This window comes from Ambystoma mexicanum, chromosome 4p (genome assembly GCF_040938575.1).
Source record: "Ambystoma mexicanum isolate Mex_15411 chromosome 4p, UKY_AmexF1_1, whole genome shotgun sequence".
NCBI classification, from domain to species: domain Eukaryota; kingdom Metazoa; phylum Chordata; class Amphibia; order Caudata; family Ambystomatidae; genus Ambystoma; species Ambystoma mexicanum.
The window spans coordinates 579182991-579206544 of NC_090927.1; the positions used below are offsets into that span (position 1 = coordinate 579182991).

Sequence of the window (23554 nt, forward strand, 5' to 3'; positions counted from 1 at the left end):
GAAAGTCGAATCTGGGTGTGTTGTATTGTGCTGTGCTCACAAACTTAGCATTTTTTCTCCCTTTTGGGAAAGTCGAATCTGGGTGTGTTGTATTGTGCTGTGCTCGAAAACTTAGCCCACAACTTGGCGTGCACCACTTGGCCGTGTGCGCTCCCTTGCTTCTCTAGTCGCATGTGCTCCCTCGCATCATAGGTCCCCGCATCCTGTTCCATCCCCCCTCCTCCTGCGTTTCCCTTCCTTCCTGTCACATCTCAGCCCTACACTATTCGATCAATTGTGTTCTATTCTGACACTGTCTCCTGCTCCACTGTTTTTCTGTCATGACTTTACATTGCCTGCATTCTTCTTCTAGGTTCCTGTTGGGTTCTGTGCATTGTTGACTGTATTGACTTTGTGTTTGCTCACTACGTTTTTTGATATTGTGTTGCTATCCAAGGTTTGTGGCACCACATTGCAATTGCCTGCATTCTTCACTTCTAGGTTCCCTACTGACTTCTGCGTTTTGCTTTTGGTCCTGTATTGAGTCTGTTTTTTTTTACTTTCAGGTTCCCTGGTGTGCTTCGTGCTTTGCCTTGGTTCTATACTATATCTGCATTCTCTACTTCTAGGTTCCCTGTTGTGTTATTTTTTTTCTGATGGTTCGGTACTGCATCTGATTTGTAGGTCCATTATTCTTGTTCTTTGTTGGGCACCCCACCCTTTCCTGTCCCTCCCTGTGCCTCCCTCCTGCAAGCCCCCCGCCTGGTCTCCCCTCTCCCTACCCCCCTCTTTCCGCCCTGCAACCCCTATGGTCCTTTCTGTCTCACCTATCTTTTCTAACTTCTTTTCTATCGACTATCCTATCCCTCTCACTAAGTCTGGCAGGAAGAAGCTCAAAAGGGACATCCTGGTCGCCATCTCAGGCCTCTCTATTGCTGATACGTATACCAGTGCTTCCTCCAGACAGACCCTTACCGACATACTCTTTGTCGTTCCCTCTCCAGGCCTATGGACCCCCCCATATGGTCTCTGTTCTCTTTCCTTTTTCCGCTTCTCCCATTAATGGTGGCACCCGGTGTGAGGCCCTCCTGGTCCTATTCCACTCCTCTAATACCATTATTAATGTCTACTTAAATGCACCTTCTTGGTCCAGGCCCTCAGGCCAATCTCCTCCTCTTTGATAGACGCTTCCTGCGCCTTATCAACTTCCTTTTCTCTCCTGCTATACTTTCTTACCCCTCTCTGGCTCCTCTGCCGGCTCCTTCCTCTGCTGCCTCTTCAGCAACCCTTGCTGCTTCTCTGGCCACCCTTTTGCCTGCCTCCTCTGCCACCCCTCTGGCACTCTCTTCTCCCTCTCTGACTACCATTTTTATAACCTTGGGTTTCGCAAAGAAATGCACCAATCACCTCCAAGTCTATACACCAGTGTTAAGATAAGAAATCCTACCCGTTCTTCGAGTGTAACTGATTGTAGATTAGAGAAGTATACCCGGCGCTTTTCCACCGTGCAGATGAATCTCGCACTGTGTGAAAACTCCGGGGAAACCCTTGAGGGGAAGAAAACCCCGTAGATGGAGTTCGTGGAGAGTCGGATGTAGAGACTCAGATGTACGTCTTCCGGGGAAAGCAGGTCAAAGTCAAGTCGTCCCTGGGATGGGAAGAGTGCAGGTCCCGGAATTCAACTATAATGAGAAAGGACAGTTAGTCCGGTGAAAAGAAGACAAAACAGATAAGGAGAAGATTGGAGGAAATCCTACCTTTGAAGTTTAGGTAAAGTAGGATGTATGGTTGGTAGTAGTCCAATGAAGGGAGAGGGCTGAAAACTAATGTGAAAGGATAGACTCTTAATCAAGCTGTTGTCCAAAATTAAAAGGATAAAAAGAAATATGATGCAGATCCTCGTACCGGAAGCTTTGCTGGCTGGAGGAAAGAAAGATTTGGGAAATAGTCCCGCAATCGGGTATGAATGGTGATTGGTTTGCTGAAGTTCGTGCCCACCGGGATCGCTAAATAAACGATAGAAACAGAAGTGAAAATGTGTATGTGAAGTACAGAAATTAGGAGAAAAAGTAAGGGGAAAGGTAGTATGTTTACCTAAGCTACGAGGAGCTTGAAAGGGTTCCGATGCACAAACCTCCTGAAGCAATTACACGGGAGGGATTCTCGAAGTGTAAGTGTTCCTAAGAGTGGGAAAAAGATATTATAAGTCTGGGTTGGGGAGTAGAGAGTTTGTAGGATTCTAGGTTAACCTAGTTGCGATGCTCACGGAGCTGAGGCTCTGAAAACAGAAGCAACGCGAAGCCGTCCTGCTTTGGATGCCGGAAATACTGTTCCGTGACAAATGGGCAGAGTCTGTTCAATCTCATTCTGAACCTCTAGACTGACGCCAGGTAGTGTAGCGGCCATGTTGGGGGTAGTACTCTGAATGTTTGCTAAGTGACGCCAACGGCACCATAAGGAAATGCGGCGAGAAATCCCGTGAAAGCGAAAGTTCGTAACAACCATGCCTTCTCTTCCTTCCTCCTCTGCCCATCCTCGGGCACCTCCAGCACTTGCTGAGGGTGTACTTCTGGACTGTACCCCTCCCCGGAAGTCCTTCAAATGTGGCAACCTGCTCCACATCGCTACTCTCAACTCTCGTTCATCTGGCAAACACTCCTCTAACATCTGCCGTCTCGTGGAAGAGCTTGATTTGGATGTACTTCATCTCACCGAGACTTGGTTCACGGCTAGCTTCATCACAAGTTTTGACACTCTCCCTTCCGATGGCTACAAGATCCTCTCCGAACCCAGAACCAACTGTTCCAGTGGGGTTGTAGCCTTGATTTTCCCAGAGTGGATCCCTGCTTCTATCATTCCAATGCAGCACTACTCCTCCTTTGAATACCTGGTCTGCAGGCTCTCTATTTCTCCTGGTCTCTCTCTCCCTGTGGCCACTATATACAGGCCGCATGGCCAGGTTGCCCTCTTCCTCTCTGAGTGGGCTGACCTCTCCTCGCTCCTTACCTCTCAACTTCTCCTCCTCAGTGACTTGAACATCCACCTGGCTGCTACCAGCCCTTATTCAGGACTTCTGCGATTCTCTCTCTCTCTCTCTCGATTCTTCCCTCTGGCCCGACTCACTCTGCAGGGCACACCATGAATGTTATGATCTCCTCAGACCTCCCCTTCTCTAACCCTCTAACCCTCTCACCCCTTCTCTCTTGAAGTGATCCCTTTCTCATTTCTTCCCCTCTCTCTCTCTCTTCCCTGCAGTTCAAGCCGACTCCAGCACTGCCACGTACCTTCTCAGTCATCCGATCCATGAAGTGTGTGTCAGTTGAGGATTTCACTGCTACTTTCTCTGCTCCTCCTGCATCTTTGGCTGACTTACACCCTGACACAGCCATCTCTAACCTTCATCTATTTATCTCTAACACTCTGATGTCCTTGCCCCTGTCATGAGGATCCATTTGAAGCCCAAATCCAAGTGCAACTCTTGGTACGGTGCTGACCTCACCACCCTTAAACGCAAGTGTAGAGTGGTGAAGAGGAAGTGGAGGGCATCGGGCTTACCTCTTGACAAACTGGCCTGCCGCCTGCTCCAAAGGCAGAACAGACTATCTGTCCTCTCTAAGAAGGGAGCCTAAAGCCAAGTCTGCATCTCTGTGGCATCTAGCAGCTCGGACACACTTTTCAAAATCTGCAAGGAGTTGGCCAATCCTGCTGCAGTCTCTACCCCTCCTGTTCCCTTCAAAGGCCCTCTGCACGGCCTTAGCCTCTCATTTCACTTCTAAAACTCAGGACATCCTGTCCACCCTCTCTTCTTCTACCTCCTCTTCCTCCTCTACCACTCCTGGCCCGTCTGAGGCCATCTCTCCTACTCCTTTCTCCTCCTGGCCCTCTTCCTGCTCCTTCCTGTGAGGCTAAGAACCTTGGTGTCATCTTTGACTCCACCCTCTCCTTCTCTCCTCACATCTCTGACGTCTCTAAGAAGTCAAACTTTCAGCTGCCCCGCCTCAGAGGTATTCTTCCTTTTCTCACTTTCTCCCAGAAGCTCACTGTCTCCAGAGCTCTGGTCCTTTCTAGGCTGGATTATTGCAACAGCCTCTTTTGAAATTCCCTGCCTCTACTCTTCAATCTTCTTCGAGACCATCTGCAACATCCACAAGGCTTTCTGGGGCCTCGCACTGCTCTACCTCCAACTTTCCCTTCCAAAACATCTTCTTTATCGAGCTCTCCACTCATCCACCTCCAACTCGATGAGGGTCAGATGCTTCTCCAAGCAGAGAGTTGGGGGTACATCTATTTCCTTGGCTGGGGCCTCCCTCTGGAACAGCCTCCCTACCTCCCTCAAACTTGAGCAGAACCACCTCCGGTTCCGAAAGAAACTCAAGACCTTCCTTTTCGCTTCTGCGTTTTTTCTTCCTCTCCCCTGCTGATGCACCTGACTGCTCCACGCACTGATCACCCGGTCACTCTCTGGACTCAGGCCCAGGCTCCTGCATGCCCAGTTGCCCTTGCACTGCCTCCGGGCTCCCCAGCACTCAAGGGTCTGTATCTGCAACACTACAGTCCGTCCTCTCTGCACCTTTGAGTCACTCGCTGGCTGCACTTGTGAGTGAACTGCACTTCCGCCTTACCCTCCCCCATGGCACTTCTCCCCTTCCTTCTTCCCCACACTTGCACAATCTGAATGACACAAAGCCTAGTAAGATTGTTATTTTGTCCTCCCTTTGTTTCCTCCTCCTTGTCTTGTCACGCCTAAAAACACTTGTGCACAGGCGCGTTGTAAATGCCACTTCATATCATATTATATCACATGTTTAGGAAGTTGGATAATTGTAATATGCAGAATGTCTCTGTAAATGATGTATGCATTGGCACATTAAGCAACATTGTGCTTTTAGAAAAGCGCTTCACTATGGAACATTCAAGTTATATTTAGGAAGTAGTAAACATGTGATGTGTAGACTTTCTGAGGAAATGTTTAACGTTTGGCACAAACAGACACATTAAGGAACAGTAAGGCCCATATTCTCATCTTGGTGCAGTGAAGGTGCTAAACAGCACGATTCACTGCGCCAAAAGAGGACACCCAGGCTCCACTGCTATTCTTAAGTGGGCATGGGCGTCCTCGTAGAGCACAACAGTGATCTGTGAGGATTGCGCCTGTTTTAAGCTGTTACGGGCACAATCCAATCTCTGCAGCATTTTTGTAAAATAACGATAGATTCGTTATTTATGAAAATGCTGCTGAGAACACAGATTAATACATTCCTGTACACCAAAGTGAGCTGCTTCAACATTGCAGGATGTTGGAGCTGCTTACTGTGGTGTATAGGAAAGTGTTCATATACACTTTTATGGTGTATTTGAACACTTTCATTTAAAGTGAGCAGCTTCAACGTTGCAGCATAGGGGCTCAAATGGGAATGGGGATGGGTTTTTTCAATGAGGAATTACTGGGTCCTCCAAGGTTGGAATGGCCCGGTAATTCCTCATTGAAGGAACCCGGACCTGGAACCCGGTATGGAGGCAGCCATGCCCTTATTAAGGGCATGGCTGCCTCCATACTCTTAATGAGGCCCATAGTCTAGTCTTGTGTACAAGTTCTGTGGGGCAGAATAATGTGAATACTGTCTATCGTGCGGGTGGTGTAACCTCCACATATCCTCTAATCGGGGGTCTACCAACAGGGACTGCAAGGTTTTGGCAGCAGGGGTGGGTTTGTCTGATTTCCTGTCTGACCTGTCTACCCTTGGGTCTAACGTGCAGTTAAAGTCGCCTCCCCATATCACCGCACCTCCCATGTACGGACTAATTTTGCTATATAGGGTCTTGAAGTAAGCCACTATATCTTGATTCAGAGCATATGTATTGATAATGCATATTTCTCTATTTTCTATTAATCCCCTTATTGCCACCATCCTCCCATCCGCCTCCACTGTGGTCTGTAGCAGTTGGAAGAGGACATGTGGTGCTACCAAAGTAATCAACCCTCTGGCATAAGCCGAATACGTTGCACCTATGATGGTCCCCTTCCATTTCCTCTGCATCACCTCGTTTCTCTTTTGTGAGATGTGTTTCCTGTATTAGGGCTATATCTATTTTCTGCCTTCTTAGGTACATCATAATCTTGTTCCTCTTCAGGTAACTGTTGAGGCCCCTGACATTCCAGGTAACTATCTTAAGGTCCCCCATATTTCAATCATACCCGGTCCCCTCCATTGTCCCTCCTCATCATGCTTCAAGCCCAGGCGCGCATGTGTGTAAGCTTGTTCCCCAACTAAAAACACTGCAAATCTCCCAACTCCCCTCCCTCCCCCAGCCCTAGCCGTCCCCAACTGTTGCCCAGCTCCATCCCTGGATCTCAGGCGATCACACATGTAGTCCTATCTTGGCTTGCCGGTACTAGGAACTCAGCAGGAGGTTACTATCTAAACTAACTATTGGGGTGTGATAGTGAGTCCGCTGTGTTTCCCGCACTTGTGCTCATTATGTTATGTGTGCTACTATTCTTTTCCTTAAAAGACCTAGCCCTTTTCTCAGTTTACGTTTTACTCTATCTTATATTCAAGTCCCAGTGTCTTAGTTTATACAGCACCCCAACCTCAGGAGCCACCGCTTCACTTCTCTGTTCCGTCCTCCTTCCGTGTGTCTGTCCCTGATGGGCAATTCTGTACATCCAGCCATTCTGTCGCCTCCTCTGGGGTTTCCAAAAAGAGGGCTCTTTTCCTGTGAAACACTTTGAGTTTCGCCAGGTACATCAGCATGTACTTGAAGCTCGCATCTCGCAGCCTTTTCTACACAGTCCCATAGTTCAGTCGCTTCCTCTGCACCAGGAGTGTATAGTCTGGGTACGCCATAATGGTTGCGGCTGCCCTCTGTATTGAACCGCCTTTTCGGAAGAATTCCAGGATCTTCTCTCTGTCTCAATAATTCAAGATTTTGGCAATTACCGGCCTCATGGCGGTGGTTTCCTTGTTAGGGCTCTGTGCGCTCTCTCCACCGCGAACCCCTGGGTTAGTGCCCCTCTTTCAATTTCTTGCAGCAGCATGGTCTCAATGTAGTCTGTGGGGTTTGGTCCTTCCTCTCCTTCTGGGAGCCCCACTATGCGTATGTTGTTTTTACAGGCCTGTCCTTCAGCTTCCCCCGCTCTGTTTTCCAGGTTGCACACTTGTTGTCGCAGTATTTGGATCTCCGAGGCATGTGATGTGCAAGAGGCTGTGTTTGAGCTTGCTTCCTTCTCCAGTTCGCCTGTGCGTTCCGCTACTTTCTTTACGTCTTGTCTCAGCAAGTTTACCTCCTCTTGCACCGCTCCAATTTTAAGATCCAGTGCTGTTTTAAGTTCGACCATGGCTGCCTCCAACTTGGTTTCCCATGCAATTTTCAGGTCCGCAATAGCATCTAGGATCTGTTGATCATTGGGGGCTGGTGCATTGTCTGTTTGTTGGCTCTTTTCCCTGTTCCTGGCCCCCTCGGGTGACTGATGTGTTTTGGTAAATGCGTCCATTGTTGATTGTTTCCTTTTTGTTTTGGGCAGCTTGGACGCCATCTTGGTGCCGCTTTGCGTATCAGTTCACAGTGATTGGAGCTAGCCTTTCAGGCCCTACCGCCTGTCCTGGCTCGTCTGTTGCCTGGGTCTGTTTGGAAGCTGTCAATGTACCAATGGGGGTCCGCCCAAGCTGCAGGTTGCTGATACAACCTGGATAATACCTGTATAATCTGGTACTTGCTCCTTACTGCTTGTGCTGGGGTGGGCCATTCACACAGGCTCCCTTCCTTGCAGTTGAGACTTCTCACAATGTGAACATTTCGTTCATGGGGTGCAATCTTGGTGGCCCTGTGTAACTTCTAATGTCCCGCACGGCCCCGGATCTATGGGGTTATGATTGCTCGCTCTGTTTCATGCAGTGATGGAATCCCCGCCGTTCCCCACTGTATAGCATGGGCGGATCAGCAGCCTCCTTCCTTTGCTTCCCTACTGAGTAGCTGGAGCCTCAGCCTCCTGATCCTCAGCTGAGCGCCTGCTCAGGGTCAGCCACGTCTCACCATTGCTCTATTGCTGCCCCAATCCTTATTCACACCAGTGGGCTAGCTGTCAGATACCCATGTTCAGCCAGGCTGCTCTCTGCTGCTGTAGCCCTTCTGCCATTATGGCCGCATCCGGTCTCGAATGTTACGCCCCCTGAAGACAGCTCGTGTCTGTGGGCCTTGCTTATAGCTCATATGGGAGAATGTGAGCTGTGGCCTGAGCTTGACATCCTATCACCTCGTAGCACCGTCAGTGTTCCTGGAATGCACTCCAGAGGCTTCGTGCCTGTTCATTATGTGCGTGTTTATCATTCTGCCCAGCCTTCTTTTTATACTTTGTTTCCAGTGTGTTTCGTGTGTGTTGCCTTTCAGGATTTCGTTGCGCTCTCTCCGGCGCTTCAGTGAGGGAGAGAATTCTATATGTTATGCTGATTGTGTGTGCGCAGTCCTCTCGGCACCCGGGGCCGCTTCGCCTGCTTACGTGCCCACTTTTCCCAACTGATCGTCCCTTTGGTGGGGTCACACGTCCATTCTCACGGGGGTGCACTACGCAGCCTCTGTGTAGTTCCTGAGAGTCTTTGCTGTTTTAACCTGGACTGGAGCATTTTCAACGGGCTCCACAATGTTTACGGTACTCTGGCAAGCTGCTGCCTACACCCGGATGCCTTACTTGTGTCTCTCGTCCCTTTGTACATGCCGGGCTGCCATTTTGGATCCTGTTCGTCTTAGCCACCACACTTTTTGCAAGACTGGTTACGCGCAGACCACTGTTCCTGCAGTTTCCAAAAAGCGCTCAACCAATGCCATATGTGTTCATCAATCGGTGGTCATAATTCCATCCATCCTGGGTCGTTATTTTCATTGTTTTATTCCGTATCTGTGCAGGATCAGCAGGAGCTTCACGGTAGACACATCCTCTCACATGGCCCTGTAGCCACGCCCCTCCCATTTAGCTCCTTTTGTTGTTCCTTAGCCATTTTAGCTGCCCCAGTCCCATTTAGCCCCCTGTAGTGCCCCTTAACCTTCCCCAGACCCGTTTTGCCCCTTTCCTTGACCGCCCAGACCCATGTTCCCATTTAGCTGCCCCAGACCCGTGTTGCCCGTTCTATGGACCCACAGTCGTATTTAAACCCTTTTGTAGCCCCTTAACCCTTTTACCTGCCCCTAGACCTGTTTTCCCCTTCTCTTGACCCAGTCCCATTTAGCCCTTTTTGTTACCCCTCCACCCCTTTTAACTGCCCCAGGCCTGTGTTGCCCATTTTCTTGATCCCCCAGTCCCATTAGCCCCTTTTCTTGATCCTCACTCCGTTAGCCCCTTTTGTTGCCCACAATCCCGTTTAGTGTCTTTTCTTACACAGCTCCTTTTTTGCTCCTATTTTTTCCACAGCCCCTGTTCTTGCCCTCTTTAGCCCCTTTTCTTGCCCCAGTCCGTTTTGACATTTTCCTGTCCCTTAAACCCTTTTTATTGTCTCCCCAAACCCCTCAGCTCATTTTTTGCCTCAACTACATTTTCTTACCCCCCCCAACCAGGCCCCTCCCCTGTTTCGCATGATAATTTCCCAGGCTAGGCTTGTGCTTGTCCCTAAGAGACAGGCCAAATCCCCCAGGCTCAGCCCTGGTTCAGGCCCTAACGATACATTCTGTGGCTCTCCCAGGTTTAGGGAATACTACCAGTACCAGAATGCAAAGAAATGTAAGCCTGAAATGACTACTCTGTTTTACAACATTATACTTTCCACACTTAAAGAAATTAGTACCCGGCACGCGCGGCTGAACAGGAATACTGTGTGGTGATTGGCTCATTTGTGAGCCATACCACACGGTATTCCCGTCCACGCTGTGCGTACTGGCTACTCTGTTCCCGGCGAGGGACGTGGCAGCCCCTCAGCCAATGAGGAGGCTCGAAACGGGGCAATCCCCGCTCCGAGCCTCCCCATGGCTGGAGGCTTCCTTCGTCCCCCGCCGGGGACTCAGGTAAGATTTTGTTTTCCCCCAAGCCTTTCCTCCCTCCTCCCTCCCCACCCCACTTACCTCCTATCCCGCGGTCTCCGGCGGGGGACGATGTAAACCTCAAGCCGTGTGGAGACTCGGAGCCGGGCCATCCCCGCTCCAAGCCTCCACATGGCTGCAGGCTTCCATCGTCCCCCGCCGGAGACCGCAGTACGTTTTTTTTTCTTCCTCCCCATCACCTCCCTTCCACCCTCCCGACCCCACTTACCTTCTTTTTTCTTCTGGTCTTGGAAGCGAACGCGCTGGGAACACTTCTGTTCACAGCGCGTCCGCTACCGATGGCCGCCATGGAAAGGGAAAGTGGACTACGTTTTCCCTTTCCATGGCGGCGGACATTTTTTTTGCCGTTTTCTTTTTTCTTTTCTGTTCCGAAACATGTTTTGGAACAGAAAAAAATGCCCTTAGCACCCCGATCCAACTGGCCGGGGTACTAATGGCAATAAGACCCTCGGCACGGGCCAATGCCGCCGCAGGTAATGCCCGGGGGCTTCGTTAATACCTGGGGCGGTATTGGCCTGCCGCCTCGGGTCTTATTGCCACAATAAAGACTGTAGAAGCTTGAAGTCCATGCTTTTGAGAATTGCAAAGGGCCCACACCGAAATAATGCTGATATGGGTAAAGCAAGTCTTCTATATAGGAACACCCTAAAAATCCCAAAGAGGAGTGGAAGATTAAACACTGGCAACAATTGGAAGAGGCAACCAAAAAAATTAACAGAGGCGATTTTTGAAAGATAGATTGGTCGGGTCGTGTCCCCGCCCCCAACCCCAGAGGCAATTCGAATGAATTCCCTACTAGCCTGGACCGACCACATTTCAAGGTAATTCGGTCGCAGGGGAGATAGAAGTGATGTAGGAACAGATAGCTGTCTATACTTAACCTATGTTATAAACAATCGATCATCCCTTGAGTTCCAGGGTGACAAAATAAAGGAAGCCTTATTTTCCATCCCTCCTGGAAAGGCTCCTGGTCCCGACCAGGTGGTGACGGATATATTCAGGAAGGAACATCAGATATGGGTACCTGTGTTTACTAAAATCTTTAACGCATTGGTGGCTAGAAACATATTTCCTGATAGCTGGAAGGAATCCATAATAATTCCAATCTTTATAAAAGGAGATACATTAGATCCAAGCTTTTACCAGCCAATATCACTGATTGATGCCACGACAAAATCGTTAGGTAAGGGGGTGTATCTCTGTATAGCCAATTGGGTGAAAGAAATCGCATACTGTCTGAGGAGCAATAAGGTTTCAGGGCAGGGGTCGATACAGTGGAGCAAGTCCTGAACCTTAGTTTGATCCTAGACCAGTATACTAAAGGCTACGGCTGCCCAATCTATCTGGGATTTATGGATCCCAGCCAAGCTTTTGATAGGGTAAATCGCAAAAAGCTGTGGAACATATTACATTCCATGGGTTTGCCAGCACCTATCTTGAAAATACTGATTTCCCTACACACAGGCCTAAAAGCAGCAGTGAGGTCGGGCAATGAAGGAACACTATCACCACCATTTGATATTTTATGCGGGTCAGGCAATGGTGTGTCCTGCCCCTTTACTGTTTAACCTCTATGTCTGCAATTTGGCGAAAGAGCTAAATAAAGCCACAAAGGATACATCAAGAGTTGGGAGGAGAAACATAACTGTGCTGTCGTATGCCGACAATGCAGTTTTGCTGGCACGAACTCCATTACCATTACAGAAGCTTGTCCATGTCTATGCTAAATAAATTGAGAGCAGAGATCTGTCAGTAAACATAAAGAAATCTCGAGTTATGTGTGTCGGCTGGCAGCCCACACACTTATCCCTATTTTCACTTCCGGACGAAAATGTGGCTGGGTGGAAAAATTCACTTACCTAGGGGTGACATTTAATAGCATGGCAAACTGGATTGACTATATCGCTGAAGCAACGTAAACATTATCCCAGGCTTGTGGTGCGCCAAATAGATTTGGTATGAGATGGGTGGGTTAACTATTAAGCCAACTCTTGATATTTATCAGGCCAAGCCTGTTGCGTCATTTATTTACGTTGCAGAAGTGAGGGGCCTGTGCTTCTCTATTCAATCAATTCAGGCTGAAGAAACGAACGTCTTGCGAAATATTTTGGGGGCTGCAAAGAGCACCTCTACTTATCTGCTCCACCAAGAATTAAGCTTGGATTACATAGTTGACATTTTAAGTTTAAAACCTCTGTTGTTCTGGATGAGAATATGGTCACAAACCGAGACTCATTTAACACATGAGATCCTTCAAGAACTGATATCCTTGGACATCTGCAGGAATATTGGTTGGATGAATAACTAAGGAAAATATTTGGGAGTCGTTACTTGTTGGGTCCCTATGCTGCCCCAGCAAGTATCTCTAGAGCCAATGTTGAACTGGTGCGGAAAAAAAACATGGAGCATCGAAGGGATTTTCATGGCTGCATTGAGGTAAATAATGAGTTGGTCTCCAGGTATTATGATTACAGCTGCAGTGGGCTAAATGCTGATTGTATGCATTAGTTTCACTGTAAGGGAATAAGAAGCATTTTGCTCCACCTGAGGACTAGCCGTTTTTTGCTATTGATTAAAGGTTCAGGTGCAAATTGCACGGACACGGAAACAATCTGCTGGCCTTGGACTGTGATTTTATTTAACGGGATGGCCCATTTCTTGTTTCTCTGCCCACTCTTTTACGAACCTACAAGAACATTTTTAATACCAGTTTCAAGGAAGTCAAATTGCAGGTTGATTAAAGAGGCAATTGCGACTTATACTCTTTCTGCCATCTTGCGAGGTAGCAGCGGCAGTGTATATGTTTTTAGAAGCCACAATACAGCTACTTGCATGCAATTTGCCCAAAAGACTGTGTTTGCACTGACATACATTTTATGGATTGTTATTGTATTGTTCTTAATGTATTTTCAATTGTTATATTTGTATTTTATTTTGTCTTTTGTGGAGCTTCCAGCTTCGAAATAAAGATTAATTCAATCAGCTTGTTGTTATAATGGTATTAAGAAAAATGTAATTTCCTCATAAAAGCACACCCTGTGTTTTTCAGAGTAGCACACTTCATGGAGGAACACTAAGCTTTAAAAAGGGAGTTATATTTTTTGTGACTCGGTTTAATGACTCTGTTTTCATCAGAAGAATCCACGGATGTGTTAGGCAAACGGAGCTGTGTGTGGGCTTTCAGTCGGCTTTCATTATGAAATGTCGCACCACAGTTTCAACCATCTAAACGTTCATTCAAAAGGCACTGCAGATCCTGCATACATGTCCTAAAACATGCATTGCCGGACCCTCATGTCTCCCTTGGTCCTTCAGAGTGGGGTGGGGAGGAGACAGGATGGGACATTCAAGGTGGTTGGGAAAGTAGAACGGAGCAGGTCCACCTACCCACAGCAAAGGCTGGAGGCAGTTAGTCCTTCATCATTGCACAAGTTAGGTAAGTTCCAGTACTCTCATTTCGCTTGGTGAATTCTTGGTAGTCAATTTTGACAAAAATTAGATGTGCAGGTTAGAACCGGCGGCCCATTTAAAGCACTGGCTTGAAGCATGCCTGTTATAAAGCCCATGAATCCATTATAAGTCTGATGGAAACTGCAATACTCATTCATACCGTAGGTCATTAAGCCACGACATCGCTCAAACACGTGTCTCAGTCTTCTCACAGATCGCATGTGCCAGTATCACTAGAATGCATGCTTCTCACACACCATATCAGAATACAGTTGAAGTGCGTCATGTTTTTGTTTTGGTTCTGAGCACGGACGTACTTGGATGGCTCTGAGTTCTCAATCAGTCCCCTTTGCACACTTGCAATTTTATTTTTACCTTAAGAATCGTTTCATACGAATGGGCCGCGGGAGTGTTTCTTCTCAGAAGTTCTGTCCTTTACATCGGAGTGCTGAGAACAACTTTAGTTTGCTTTTGAGATGTAACCTCCTGCAGCGACACGCTCCTTCGCGTCATCAAGTAAGACTTTTTTTTTATTGGAGAAAACCAGAAAGACGGGCTGCACAAAACTCTTTCATAATTAATAGAAAAACCAATGTTCAGAAGACGAACATGCGGCGCGGAGTCCTCTTTCTAAATCGGGGTGTGTTCTTTCTGTACTTCCGTGTACTGTTTGTTTTGGTATGTCACATGCCACTGCATAAGAGACACACTGGACAGAAATCATCCTCCCAGGTGAGTGCAGAGGATCCGCGAATACCCACTTATGGAAACCCTGCCGAAGCAGACAGATAAACAGAAACATTGTTAGTGCTTTGAAAAGGCACCACAGCAAAGGGTTATCCATGCTACCAATGAAAAATAACAGTATAGCCAGATACGGAAATAAGGTCTTAGACCGCGCATTTAACTGGCAGTGGTGTAAAGTGCTATACAAGCAACCAAAATAACATACCAAAAACCTATGACCAGATTCAGAAGAAAGGAATCCCTAAGCACATTCGCAGAAAAAAACGACTGGATAAAGAAATATGGCTCAGTAAATCCACATAAAGAAAAGCAGAGCAGTGGATCTTGATACAGAAAAAGGCAAAATATAACCGATATCCAGAAACAAGGTTCCAGTCTCTAAAATCATTAGCTATAGCAATATTGGGTATGCAGTGATAACATCGCGGCAAAAATGTCACCTGTCCAAAAAATCGCGTCAAAAATGCTGTGGTGTGACCCGTTAAAGGTGTACCCCATTACACCATTTAAGGGGAGCGGGTTTTGCGGGGGTGTCCCCCGCTCTCCTTAAATGGTATAATGGGTCCGGGGGTTGCGGGGCTGTCCCCCGCATCCTTTACATGGATTGCGGCAGCAAAACCACGGTTTTTGTGCTGTGATATTTTAGGTCCACGGCCATTTTTGCCAGGATTATAACACATGGAACCCAATATTGCCATGGCAAAACCAAACACAAAACTAAGGTTCCACTGTAACCTGCACAGCAAAATAAATGGCAATCCAGTGAAGCTCATCACACATTATGATTAATTAGCTGCCTATCGAGATCACAGTTTTTACAGAGACACTGGAGCTCATTTCCAAGCCACTTACACTCTGGGGCATCTTTGTGGTTTTTGAAGGTGGGTGGGGCACGGAACAGGAGTTACATTTGAGCCTCCCTTTTCCCTTTGGCCTCCAAAAAGCCACTTGGTTTTTCGCCTGCAAGCAGATTCCATAGCAATCCATTGTAAACACTGCCTGACATGTGCAAGTAGCTAGCAGCGTTTACTTAGTTTCCACTGCAAAGTGCAAAAGGGAGGCATAAAGGCAATTTCATCAGCATTGTACACCTTCCTTTGCACTTCACAGCACAAAGGGAGAATGAAAATTGCACGAAAGGCACCTGTTTGAGTGCTGGTGTACATGTTACTACTGATCCCCTCTGAGCAATTTACATAATTTTGCAACATGACCTAAAAAGGGGGTTATTTTCCTCAACACAAACAAATGACCAGATCGTAATTTATAGTAAATTATAATCCGTGCCATGTTTATACCATCATACGGAGGAAAGAGGGCATGTACCGTAAAGTCCACTGCCACTTCCCCCAGCAGCTCTGTTCTATAAATCACATGGGAGCTCATATTGCTCTGGTAGTACCTTAAATGAAATGCATGACACCGCGTCATAAGGCTTTTATGCATTTCAATTACAGTATTCCATTCTTTAATTCATTTGTATGGAGGAGGGGGCGGAACCATATGTGGATTTTCATGCCAGCGCAAATGCTGGGGCATTTTCTATGAAGTACTTTGGCTTTTTGCACCACCAAAAACTAGGCAGGCTCCATTGGAATACACTATAAGTGCTGCCTGCCATGTTTAGGCAGCGTTTACTCAATTTGCAAGGTGAAGTGCAAAAGGGGCGGCGTACAAGCATGCAACCCGCCTTTTTTCCTCCCCTTTTGCACTCTGCCGTGTAAATGAGGGAAATTCAGCGGCAGGACCCCGGTGCACAAAAGTGTAAACATACAGGTCCTCACTGCCAAAATACGACGGAACTCCAAAATGAGACCCATTGCATCTACATCTGCATTGAATTTTCACACATTCGATGGTGCTGGAATTCCTATGGATTACACCTGCATAAAAAAAACAGGAGGAAACCATAGGGATTCATGTTAATGCCACGCACCATGCCATGCAAGTACATGTTGGGTGGCATTAACAAATGTTGGATTTTAGTGCCTGTTACAGGATGCACTTTTTAATGTATAAGAAACAGGCTCCACGTGAGACTGTGTCTGTGTCCAGTTCAAGAGAAATGATGATGTAAAGGTCACAAACAGCTGTGTTGATAACAATTGAGACCAGAAGCAGAGCTCGGAGGAGCTGGAAAGGGAATGTTGGGTTCAGGGTGTAAGGATAGGGAGGCGCCTTTTGAAGGTTAAATTCATGTGAACAGGGCATAGGGTTTTGTGATGCCAAGATGCTTGGTGAAGATTTAGAGCACTACTTCCCTCATCTGAAGAGCGGTCATCCAGGGCCGGTCTTTGCATCAGGCCATGCAGGCAGCTGCTTAATGTGCCAGTCTCCAGGGGGGCGCCACCGCCAGCAGGTGTGAATGGGAGTGTGAACGAGGTGTGAATGGGAGGAAAAATGAACTCGCAGGATTAAAAGAAGTACTTTTAATCCTGTAAGTTAAATTTGCCATTTGAAAGATATATGACCTGATGCACAGACAGGCATTGCCCACACACACACACACACACACACACACTAACACACAGACAAACGTGCGCTACACGCACTTTGAAACTCAGGCCCTTATGCTGAACCTTCAGACACCCAGGGATGCCTGTGGCATAGGAGTAAAACGCATTGGGGCGACTCGGGATGGAGAACCAGACCACATGTGTGTCTGGGGAGCAGAACTGGCTCCCCGTCGGGTTGAACATGCATAGTCACTCGTCTCGTGGCACTTAACTGAGATCTCTGTGGCTTCTAGAATATGTCCTATCATGCATGTATAACAGGAATTGAAAACCCTAAGAACCAGAATTTAAACTGATAGGACTTAAGAAAATAACCATTTGGTGAAAGTCTCAATACTGTGGGCACCGTGGGGTGTTCGCAGAAATTACGGACAATCTTCTTAAAAATATAGGGCACAGACATACTTTAGTTTACCTAAAAACCCACACATGGTAACACATCTGCTACAGGAGCATTTAAAAGCACACGGCTGGGCATAGCAGAGTGTGAAGAGCAGTCGCAAAATGTGCCAGGGGCATAAGTTTTCGATGAACACTTGCATAGCTGTCAAGTGGTGCCATATCGTGCCCGATACCACGAGCCTGTTTTTGCTTTTGACTTTGCATGCTGGAATTTGTAGGCCCATACTTAGCAGGGGAAACATGAAACAACAAATCCAATCATGCAAAGAGAAAAGCCAGGAATGGCTCTAAGTGGCTGACATGGCAGCTACACATTTGGACATCAAGTAGTGCAAGAAGTGGCAGGGAGTTTGAAAATGGAAGCAAGGCTCTGACTGGACAGCAGGATAGGAAGACGACCATTAAATGCAGCGTGAGGCATATCGGACTGAAACCAATGTTTGGGTGACTAGTTAGTGATGCAGTGATTGGAAGCATGTGTGTACGTATGCATTAAAACAACTTCATTTATAGCACAGAAACCCTCCTTTGTCGTGTTTGAAAATGCTGACATAGTCGCTGGTATAGAACCTCTTTGCAGAAGTCTGCTAAGTAGGCTCGCAGTGTGCACCCCCTCAACCAAGAACTCGGTGGCATTCCTTTTGTAAATGACTGTGCGTTGTAAGGGCATGTGGGCATTGCCCCCACCAAACACCTGCGAGGACGCTTGTATCAGAGTATTGCCAAGCAATACGATTTACTCATACCTTTTACCTCTCTCCATCTTACTATCCTTACGTTTAGTTGGTGCAGGAGCCATATTTGTACAGTGAACTGTAGAATTGAAATCATACTAACATGCCTCCTTTTATAACCAGTGTTCAAGAGAATTATTGACATATTTATGTTGGTAAATTATGCATTGTATGGTAGGAATATTCTGCAGGGAACATTATGCAGGTGTAATTAGTTTATGATTTCTAATCATAGCCCACCTGGAATCAAGCCCCCAAAATACTATAGTTAGAGGGTCTGTGCTGATCTGCCCCCAATTTATGTTGTCATTTTATATTGGGGACAGGAGCTTCAACAATCATTCCTGCCTGGGGTGCAATCTGGTGTAAGACCGGCCCTGAGGTCACCCTATCTGATCGGCAGGCGTTGCACTCTAAGGATGAATAAATAAGTGACATTCAGACATAAGAGTGGTGCGCCGATCATGTCAGCCATGGGCAGCTGGGTTCCCAGAGAGATAATGGGGGAGACGTGCTTGGGCACTACCGTGATTTGGGATGGGAGGAGCAGAAGTGATCTACAAGGTCAGGAAGCTGTTTGTGTGTGCTGCAGTGTCTGGTATAATGAGAAGGGCCATAGTATTATCAAAGCAGAGTTGGCTTGCTTTTCACACTTTGATCAGTATCCGACAGAGGGGTGCACAAAAAATGATGGTCAAGCATATTTTACTTGTTAAAGAAATGCATTATGATGACAATGTACCCGGCAGTTGATCTACTCTTAAGTTTCATAGATACGATGTAGTAGGCCACATATTTAGGGGAATGTGTTTAGATAATGTGTGACCGATAGGGTAATGCACTATAGGGGATAATTAGAATTGTGTAGTGGTGTTAGCCAATGGGCAGTGAAGGACCATGCATAGTTCTGTTAATTTGCTGGTTTCCATTATAAAAGATGTAACCTCTTTGGGCGGGGCAAGCTCCATGTTATTTCGGTTCTACAGGACCATCTGATACTTTTACATGTAATAAATAAATAATCTTTGATTCCTTGCTAATGGTGCATCAATTATTTGGCCTGTTTCAGATTGTTTTCATCGTTTGGGGTTTGGGCCATTCACCCTACAAAATTGGTGATCCCGACATGATCCCAGACTCTCAGTGAGGCTAGGGGTCTCCCCGCCGTGCATCCTGGGAAGCAGGGCCCATCTGCAGTGACCAAACCCACATGCACGATTTGAGGAGGCTTGCAGGCAGTGCGTTGACAGAAGGCCTGCCTGTTCTTTGGAGTGGGGTGCTGCACCCAGCTGTGCAGGCAAATTGTAGGGGACCCTATATCGGAGGCACTCGGTAGAACCTAAGGTGGGTGCCCCAAGTAGTATAACAGTGATAAAAGAGAAGCGAGGAAAATGGATTCCCTCATACAAGTGGAAAGACAAGAGGAAAGACAGCACTGCAATTCTATAGAGGGCCAGGGATCCCTCTGCACGGCCCCAGGGGGTGTGAAGAGGGCAAATTCCCTCATCTCGAGACAAGGAGACAGGGGAAGGGTCTAAACCGTTGTGTAAATAAGTGTGTTTTTGTTTTTATCATGTTTTTGCTATTAAGTCTGATTTAATGTGTGTATAGGGCGATGGTTACCCAGTTGTATGAATAGGGGTGTGTGGTGGTGAGCTTATGTGTGTGTCAACAAGGGACAATGGTGCCTCTGGATCAGCTATCTGAGAAATAAGTACTTTTTGTATGGCGAGTAGTGGCAAGAGTTATGAGTACCCCACTAGTATATATGTACTGTACATCCAGAAAAAGATTTGCAAATACCATTGTGAGTATGTCACAGATACAAAAGGGGGAATGTACAAGCTGTGGCCCGAACATGGCTCAAATAACAGGGATGTGTTGGGACATATGTGCATGTATTTGCCTGCGAAGTATAAAGGGAGAACGTTGAGAAGTAGGCAGGATGCCCTGGAACTCTGGAGAATGGTCAAGGATTTAGAAGAGGCCCCATAGGAACAAAAAGAGTACAAGGCGGTAGCACCTAGACCTTATGTTATCCCCATGGCCCGCCTTCATATGGGTGTTTCCTCTTACAATCCACAGCAGGTTATACCAACCCCCAGTATTTACTCCAACACGCACCAAGGTAGGAAGCTCCCTCTGCTAATGCGAATGCCACACACGACTCAGTGGCTAATGCTGCACGAGACCCATTGGTTATGGAGGTAGAAAATAGGGTGCTGAAAGAATTAAAAACAGTGCTCCACTGAACAGGGGCAGAGCTGGTGCGAGCAGCGGAGGGGCAGGAGGAGGGACTGAGTGATAATAGGTGCAGACAAATGGATAGCAGGTGTAATTCTGTGTGTAATTGATAGGAGTGCAATTATGGACATGCAGGTAGCCGCAAGCGAAGATAACCCCAATGCTGGCGGTTATCCAGAGGGTCCATTTTGTGCCATCAGTGTAGATTATGACTCAACTCGAATGGCTAAAGTGGCAGCGGTTGCCAAGGAGGAAGATGAGTGGGCTTCAGATGAGGAGCAGGGGAGAATGAGGAGGCTGAGATGCCATCAGTACCAACAATGAGGGTATAGAGCCTCTGGGGGTCGAGGCTTAGGACAGGACCTGGTCATATGGTAGTAGGAAAAGGCAAGAGAGGAGGGAGAACCATACAGGATAAACAGTCAGGAACACAGCTTCCGTTACTACACAAAGGACATGGGAGGGAACAATATGTCCATTGGCCACACATGGAAAGAAAACATTTAATGAAGGCACTACCCTCACTCACAGCAGGGGCAGGCAAATGGATATATGCACTAGAAAAACAGCCCACAGGGATTTCATTGGTAGTGGGGGGACATTAAATGTTTATTTGCTGCGCTGCTAGGAGAGCAGGCAGATGACAATGGAGGAAGACGGGATACCCAGGGATACAGATGAATAATGACAATCATGATGGAGCTCACTTTAATGACTGTCTAGTGGTACTATGGAGTGTGTTTAGGTCAGCAAACCCAGACACACCAGATATTAATTCGATTATGACTCATACTATGAAGTTAAATGAAGACCCCGCATTGTATATAAACCAGGTTCAGGAAATTATATCATATGCTACGGAAGGGACTCTCCAAGGATGTGCGAAATGATTTACATAAGGTAGTACAGATTGAAGTGAAGGGATGGGCTGAAATCCAGGCAATAATAGTGCATCATTGTAGGACAACGCAGGAGAAGGAAAAGGAAGCAGCAGAGCAGCCACAGAAGGCTGATGCGAAGTTAGTGTCGAATAAGTTGGTGAAGTTAAGTGTAGCAGAAGCGCTGATTACCAGCTCCACCGAGGGGCAGCAGGATACAAGGCAAGCACCGGAATGGATGTAAGGTTACCAAGGATACCCATCCAATAGAAGGGACTTGGGAAGTTATCAGAGGGGAAGAGGAGGTTTCCAGGGAGGACAAGGAGATGAATTAGGTCGAGGTTTGCGGAACCCAGGACTGTGTTGAACCTGCGGCAGGACAGGACACAGCAAGAGAGGGTTTGGGCAGACCAGTACATTCTTATGACCCCCACGCTTATCCTAGTGGACCCGGGTTTGTGCTTAGATACCATCCGCCATCAAAGATGATGCCCCCAGACCACCCACAAGCACCTAAACCTGGACAATCACTTCAGTATCAGTATCCAACACTTCCACACCAGAAAACGCAGAACCCAGGTCTGAATTCCATAGAGGCATATGTGCAGCAGCAAGCCCTACAGTCCCCATCTCAGCCCTGGGATAAGGACACCCTGCCACATGGTACGGTAACCCATTACACTGGAGTGAGCTTAATAGGAGGGAGTGCATTTCTACTTCTGGGGTTGAACACCTATCTCCAATAGGGCACCCCACAGAGAGCCCTGAAATGCCCATTCCTTTCAGTCACTGCCGACCTGGAAGAGGAACCCCGGGTAGGTGTGAGGATAGATAGTAAAACATTCAACTTTATGGTAGACACAGGAGCTACAAAGTCCTGTATTAAGGAAAGGCACCTTCACTTATCAGATAGAGTAATGGAATGCTGGAGTTCTCTGGGGCAATAATGTTGGTTCTGTTTCCAGAGGACTTACCCATCAAGGTAGGTACCCAAGAGGTGTTAGCTCTGTTATTATTTTCAAAAGATACACCTGTGAACCCAATAGGTAGGGACCTTCTGAGCAAGCTAAACATGACTATTGCATTTACTGAGGATGGTGTAGTGTGCTCTACCCTAGAACTATATCATGCTAGGGCCACTGCAATAATGCAAGCACTTTATAGTGATGGCACTAACAGAGAGATGCCTATACATTCAGGTTTGTTCCTGTATGGAGTTACATTGTTGGTGTGGTGGGTGCCAGGAATGAAAGTCAAAATGTTGAGCGTGCCAGTGGAGTTTTTGTTTAGGCCAGCAGACTCCAGGTACCATCCTCACACTATATCTGGAAGCAGTAATAATAAAAAAAGATAAGATTGTACTGTTAGGCACTGACGAGGAAGGAGGTGAGTGGTGTACAGTTTTGTGTATAGATCCCACCAAGCCATTAAGGGGGTTGTCTGATGAGTTGTTCAAAGATGTTGGCAATGATGGAGAAATTATTTTAGAAATATGTATCCCTTGTCAGGTAATGGGGAAGTACAGAGAAGTACTGCACACTACACTGATTGCTAGACCAGTACCCTCTCACTTACAGGAAGACATGGCAAAAGTACCCAGCACCTTGTGGACTAGTACCCCCATTATGTAGGTGTATTGAAGAGCATAGGGGCTGTTCATATAAAGCTGAATCAGGGTGCAGTATTTCCTAGTGTACGACAATACGCATTATCCAGAGAGGCAGATGAAGGGATTTATGACACCATTGTGGCTTTATGGCAGCAGGACATAACAGTACCATCAGAATGCCGCTGCAACACGGCTAAATACCCTGTAAAGAAATGTAAGGGTTCAAGTTGGAGAATGATACAGGATCCCTGCTTTTTGAATAACATTGTAGAGGTAGAATTCCTGGGTGTACCTAATCCCACCATTATCCTTTGTAACATACCCACAAAGGCCTGATATTTTACTGTAATTTATTTGAAAAATGCTTTTTTCTCTATCCCATTGCACCGTGAGTCTCAGTATCCAACCGCGTTTGCGAATGGCTGACAGCGATTTCAACACACAAGGCTTCCTCAGAGGTACTGTGAGTCCCCAGTATTTTTAACTGAGTGCTGCATATGGATTTAGGTAACATACATGTTCAGAGCACCATCATTCAGTACATAGATGACCTCCTAGTGTGTAGTAACACTGAAGAGCAGTGTAGAGAGGACTCAGTGACACGGTTGACATTATTTGCAGAAAAGGAGTACAAAGAAAAAATGCAGTATTGTCAGAAGGAATTGTTATACTTATGACAAATTATATCCACAGCAGCAAAAAGGGTGATCCCAGAGAGAGAGAGAAACTGCAGTATAAAACACACCACAACTTACCACAGTGAAATAAATGCTAATGTTTCTAGGATTGTGTAACTATTGCAAAGTGTGGATTTTTGACTACTCTTGTCAGGGCCGGAGGCCAGAGTGTCTGTGGTGCGAGTGCAATGGGGAATGAAGGCTCATGAAGTAAATCACCCAAGCCAAAAGACAAACCAAAGACAAAAGTGTTTCAAAACTATCAAGCCTTATCGAAGGCTTCTCTGCCCTC

General features: G+C 46.9%; 1 protein-coding gene across 3 annotated transcripts in view; it reads right to left on the reverse strand.

Moving 5' to 3' along the window:
- Positions 1 to 13966, reverse strand: part of GCM1 (glial cells missing transcription factor 1) — a 540509-nt gene extending 526543 nt beyond the window's left edge. Inside the window, exon 1 of one of the 3 annotated variants that reach the window (XM_069606128.1) lies at positions 13831 to 13966. The gene's annotated coding sequence lies outside the window, so the exon portion shown is untranslated. The remainder of the gene's footprint in view (positions 1 to 13830) is intronic. The other 2 variants (XM_069606126.1, XM_069606127.1) reach the window with 2 other exon arrangements.
- Between the last annotated feature and the right edge of the window lie 9588 nt (positions 13967 to 23554).